Here is a 6127-nt window from a genome sequence, read left to right as displayed (position 1 = left end):
ACTTTTTCTATAATGCCACTTTGCTCTAGTCTATTCAACTCTGCTTCTATTGCTGGTTTTAATGCGTAAGGCACAGGCCTGGCCTTACAGAACACAGGTGATGCATCTTCTTTGACTCTGATATGAGCTTTGAACTCCTTAATTTTCCCATATCCCTCTGAGAACAAATTTTCATATTTGTTCATAAGCTCCTCTCCTACATTTGGCACCAGAGGCTGTGATATGGCGAATATCTCCTTCCAATTTAATTTCAATTTTTGTAGCCATCCATATCCAAGTAGAGGCGGCTTACCACTGCCCTTTGCTACTATAAGTGGCAGTTGGAGATTTTGCCCTTCATGAACAACATTCACGGTGATTTTCCCTATCAGCGGGATGGTCTCCCCATTGTAGGCTCTTAGCCTTACATCTGCTGAACCCAGTTTCTTATGACTGAAATGTTTCTTGTATGTGTCCTCAGTTATCACTGAAACCTCAGCTGCGGTATCGATTTGCATTTGTATTATTTGTCCATCGATTGCTATGGGTACGAAGACCCCTTTCCTATTGCTGTTGTTCTTTAATGAATAAATGTGTAAAATGTCAGAGTGGTTTTCTAAGGTATCTTCGATGACCTCATTTACTGTTTTCCCTCTTTCCCAACACACCTTAGCAATGTGTCCTACCTTAGAACATACAAAACATTTCTCATCTTTAAATCTGCAGTCATTTGGAGAGTGATTTCCTGTACATCGCCAGCATTTGTTTACACTTTTGTTTTTTCCTTACCGCTGGTCGGTTGCTCTCTTTTGAATTGCTAGTAGTTACTTTATGCACATTGGCTGGCTCTGCTATTGGCGGTCTGAATTGCTGAGAATGGCAGTGTGCCAATTCCATGGCCATGGCAACGTCAAATGCCATTTCAAGTGTAAGATCCTTGGTTGCTAATAATTTCTTTTGTGTCCCTTCATGAAGCAGACCACAAACAAATCTGTCACGCAACGCCTGATTCAAAAAGTCTCCATACTCACAATGTGTTGACAATCGTCTCAGTTCTGATAGATATTCACTAACCTTCTCACCTTCAAGTTGGTTTCTTTTCATGAACTTGAATCGCTCAGCAATTACCAAAGGCTTTGGAGCGTAATAATTCTGTAAATGGCCCTTCAGCTGGTCATAACTCAGCGTGCTGGGTAACTCCGGCGAAGTTAAACTTTTTAGCTTTGCATACGCTGTACTGCCAATAACTGTTAGTAACACTGCAGCTTTCTTGTCATTTTCTATGTCATTGACTAAAAAATATTGCTCTAACCTCTCTATGTAGCACTCAACATTTTCTTTACTATCGTCAAATTCATTTAGACGGCCAATCCTCGCCATCCTTGTCGCCAGAATGTAATATCTTCACAACTGACTTTATTACTGAACCATGTGCTTCTGTCTTACATGCTCACTAGAGGGCGCACGTCATGACAAGCCCAAACTAATATACTACAGGCCCTCCCTTCCCAGATCTGCTTGATAAGTAAGACTAATGGATCAGGTAAACCAGGCTATGTAAACCAGGCAGGTTAACCAGGCTATTATAAGATGGATAAATAAACAAATAGGAATCAATTATTAAAGATAAATAAATAGATAATAGTGTTGAAAAAGAAGCAGAGAAGGTCGTGTATTTAATTGTGCTCTACAATTGTCTTGATCAAGTCGCGTCCCACTCTGAAAAGATTCATTTCTCCATGAGGAAAGACACGCGCAAGTGTAATGATTTACGTCTGTCCCTTGGTTTCCGAGATGCTCTGTTCTGGTCCTACACCTGTGAATGTCCAACATGGCGTGATCAATAGTGTTCCCGAAATGTGCCCTTGGCTGGCTCTCATTTGACCCGAAAGTATTATCTACGGCACAGTCTGCAGGGCCGTAGCCTGAGCAGAATGCCAGGGGGGGCAGTAAGCGGACACGAGGGGGCGAAGCCCCCGAGGGGGGAGGGGGTGTCCCCCTACCAGTGTGGAAACTTCTAAATCCCAGGGGGGGGGCAGCTGCCCCCCCCCTGCCCCCCCGGAGGCTACGGCCCTGGTCTGTCAAATATTGTTATGATTGTAACCGATTGTGTTGGATGGTGTTGGAGGTGGCTGTACAGTGGGTCCCTCTAGTGGTAAAAAGTGAGTAGTTCTTGCAGGTTGGAGAGTGTGGACTCCATGCGGAGTTCTGATTTTGTTGGACACGTGTTGTTTTCCATGTTAGGGAGTAGACTCCATGCGGAGTTGTGATACACACACGTGGAATGTACTGTAAAACTGTAAAATAATAATAAAAAATTGAACCAGCGATTTTATTACTTTTATCTTACATTTGGTGCCGCGAGCCGGGAATCATATTGCAGGACTACAGCGTCAAGGATTTACACGCTTAGTCATGTCAAAGGTAAAAAAATCCAGAGCCTCAGTGAGAGGTTGGGTGACTCGTTCATGTGAAAGAATCAGAGATATTTTGGAAAGTGAAGAAGAGGATATTGACATTTTAAAAGACTGTGTTTCGGATTTGGAAAAGAGGATATCTAAACTTGATGAAGTTCAAATAAATGTGGAAATGGAAATTGAATCAAGTGAGGACATGGAAGCAGACCAACGGGAGGCGGCAGCTTTCAGAGATTAGGCCAAGTCATGGTATGTTAAGGCCATGAGACGGGTACAGTCTATAAAATCTCCACCTTCCAGTGACCAAACACGAGAGGTGAGCAGTGATATAAAACATTGTCCGTCCGCTAAGCTGCCAAAAATAGACTTACCAAAATTCTCAGGCAATGTCTTGGATTGGCCCGCTTTTTTCGATCAATTTTGTGCAGTCATTGACAATAATGACATTTCCACTATTTCCAAATTTGCGTATCTGCGCTCTTTGCTAGAGGGAGAGGCCCAGGCCACTATTGCAGGTCTAACCCTTACCAAAGACAACTACGAAGTGTCAAAAAGACTATTAATAGATAGATTTGGAAATAGTGAGAAAATCATTTTCAGTCACATCCAGGAAGTATTGAAAATAACTCTGCCATCCAATCCAACCATTACTCAGTACTGGAAATTCTACAATGACCTAACAGCACATGTGAGGAGCTTGGAAAATTTAGGAATTCATGGACGACAATATGGAGTTATCCTCACGCCCTTGGTGATATCAAGGTTACCACAGACCATGAGACTGGAGTGGGCTCGTGACAGTCTGCATCGGGAGAGTGATCTGGAATGGTCCATGGATATTTTACACCGAGAAATTCAACGTATGGAAAGGTCACAGTCATTCACAATGGGAGTTACTACATGTGGTTCAACAGGAAAGTCAAAAACATTGCCATGCACTGCAGCAGCTTTGCAGACAAGTGTGAACAGTTCAGGTAACTCATATGCCTATTGCCATCGTACAGGTCACTCTATTGACCATTGTTTTGATATTAAGTACTACAGCAGTCTCACCTAATGAGAGAAAGCGCATGTTACGTCAGATAGGTGCATGTTTTAGATGTTTAGCTGTTAAGAAGGGTCACAATTTTAGTAGGTGTAGGGTTACATGTACTAAATGCAATGGTAGCCACAACAAATTACTTTGTGGTGCATTTAAATCAGTCACTGAAGCATGCCCTGTTAGATCCAACTTAGGTGTAGGTCAAGGATTTCGCTCCTGGGTCAGGTGGAACTAACCATTCACTTTCTGGGAAGGGCAAGGTACTTTTGCAAGTTGTGAAAATTCAGATTCAAGGACCCAAGGAGAGTGTTTATGCCAATGTGTTATTTGATACAGGGTCTGATAAAACTTACATTTCCCAAGATTTGGTGAACAGGGTTTCACCTGAATGGGTTGATCGTGAATGTGTTTCTTATAGTAACTTTGGCAATGAGAATTCAACCCAAACTTCATTTAGTGATGTTTACAATGTTGTCTTAAAAGAAAATCAGGGTGTAATTTCAATCATGGCAACTGGAGTCCCAGTCATTTCAGCGCCACTTTCTTGTCCATTAGTACCTCCACATTTTTTTAATTCCCTTGAGGGAGAAGTGGTAAATGTGGAAAATAGTCCCGGGGAGAAGGTGTCCATTGATATCCTCATTGGCCTGGATTCATATTGGCGATTTTTCACTGGTTGTCCGGAACCACGCAATTTTAGATATAAACGTAATTTAGACTTGAGCTCGAAATGCGGACACCGTTGGATACTTTAGTTAGGATAACGCTTTAGTATATAGCCTTAGTATATAGCCTTCCAGATTCGCAGTCGAAATCTTTACGTCTAGACGCTACAGAGGAAATCCACACTGACAAAAATGACCAGTTTCAATCGTTTAATGTGAACTCGTTGCCTGCTCAGGTACATTCTGATTCTCTATTCAATATTACACACTTTTAGTACATACTCCAGCCAATGGCTTCATGCACTTCTTATCACTGGCTTCTTAATGCGACAGGTACACAAGCCTTACTCAGCCTCTTCAAAATTGACACAATGTATTATGGAGAATAATAAAAGTTATGACTTGAAATTATAGACATCGTCCATGAATTATTAAATGTCTCCGACATATTCCTCCCTTTCCCAAACAAAGAAAAATAGAATATTTATGACATTTTTCTTTCTTAATATGTACTGCATTAAATGGGTTATATTATGCACCTTAAGTTTTAATAATAATGTAAGCAGTGTGTTGAAATTATGTGCCATGAAATATTTACACCAGAATGAAATATTTACACCAGAATAGGTATAGTTAAGTAACAATATAAAGAACAGTCTAAAATATTATACATTGAGAGATAGGTATTACAATAGAAATGTTATCAACTCCGTAAACATATATACAGTGCAAACTTCGATATTTTTAAGCATAAGCATTATCGCCAAAAGGTAAATGCATTGAAAGATTCCCAGTTTATAGTGATGATGACGTCGTCCGCATCATGTTCATAGGTACGCTATATGGTTTAAGGATGTTCAATACTTCTATAATTATAATGAGTAAGAGCAAGCAACCTCGTGGAGCAAATGTAAAACGGTGCTGAGAGCCGGCTGCGCCAGCCTCTCCCTAATTTTTTTTTTTTTTTTTTCATTTTAGGAAGAGGGACATAGGTTTATCCAATGCTCAGACAGCACAAAAAAAATTATCGAGTTGTCTCTCGACCATTTGCTTTTAACAATTCATTCCTTCTAGAATATGAGTCTTTTGTTATAATCAGAGTCTATATATATTGCGCGTAGCCAATGCGAAATGACGACGTCCAGCCGAACACAGACGAATCGTAGCCCACCATGACGCTCGGAGTACTGATGATAATAGAGACTTGCAGCTGGGATGAAGACCGTCGGAGTGCAGCGTAGGTCACAGACGACACCAATTCACACACTCTGGCGTTGTCACATCGTAGCCCCCGAATTAAAATCTGTCCAAACATGGTGGTTGGTCTGTGGAAATGGGAATTTCCTTGCGCACTAAAAGTACACTCAAAACATTGCATGGTGAATTTCATGAAAGTAATGAAGGTTTAATGGAAAGCAATTATTGGAAACCGGCATATGTCATCCTTTTGTGTAGTTGCTGCAATTTCTAACGGAAATAAAAAAGAAAGTCGTTAGCGTCGTGTACCGGAATCGCTCTTTCGCTGGGCCCTGCAATTCGTAACGGAAAAAGAAAAAAAATTTGTTCGCGTCAATTACACCAATCAGGTTATCTACCCCACAAGTAATTCGTGATAGTTCAATATTTTACGTGACAAACTGCGGGGTGGGTATACCCGCTCTTGCTAGATATACCCTAAACCCCCTTTTACATGATTTAATATTGATTAATCTAATTACGAGCTCGCCATGTAAAGAAAAAATTACTTTACAAATGAAAAGAAATTATTCAATATCATTATATTTTAAAACCCCCAGTGGATCTCTGGAGTACAAGGCGCGAAAGGGTTTCCCCGTTGCAGTCTGCAGTGACACAACATCTTCAGCCAACGGAGGTGCGCTAGGCTGCACTACGGTCAACTGACTCGCCGTTGCTTCCTGGCTGGTTTCATCTATCGTCTGCAGTTTAGCCTCGTCCGTTCTCCGCTTTCTCTGAAAAATACTACGTTTACATTTCATTAGCCAATATCGTTTTGTGAGGAACGC

Source organism: Lingula anatina, chromosome 3 (genome assembly GCF_051362555.1).
Source record: "Lingula anatina isolate TDL-2025a chromosome 3, LinAna3.0, whole genome shotgun sequence".
In the NCBI taxonomy this organism is placed as follows: domain Eukaryota; kingdom Metazoa; phylum Brachiopoda; class Lingulata; order Lingulida; family Lingulidae; genus Lingula; species Lingula anatina.
This window is presented reverse-complemented; position numbering follows the sequence as displayed.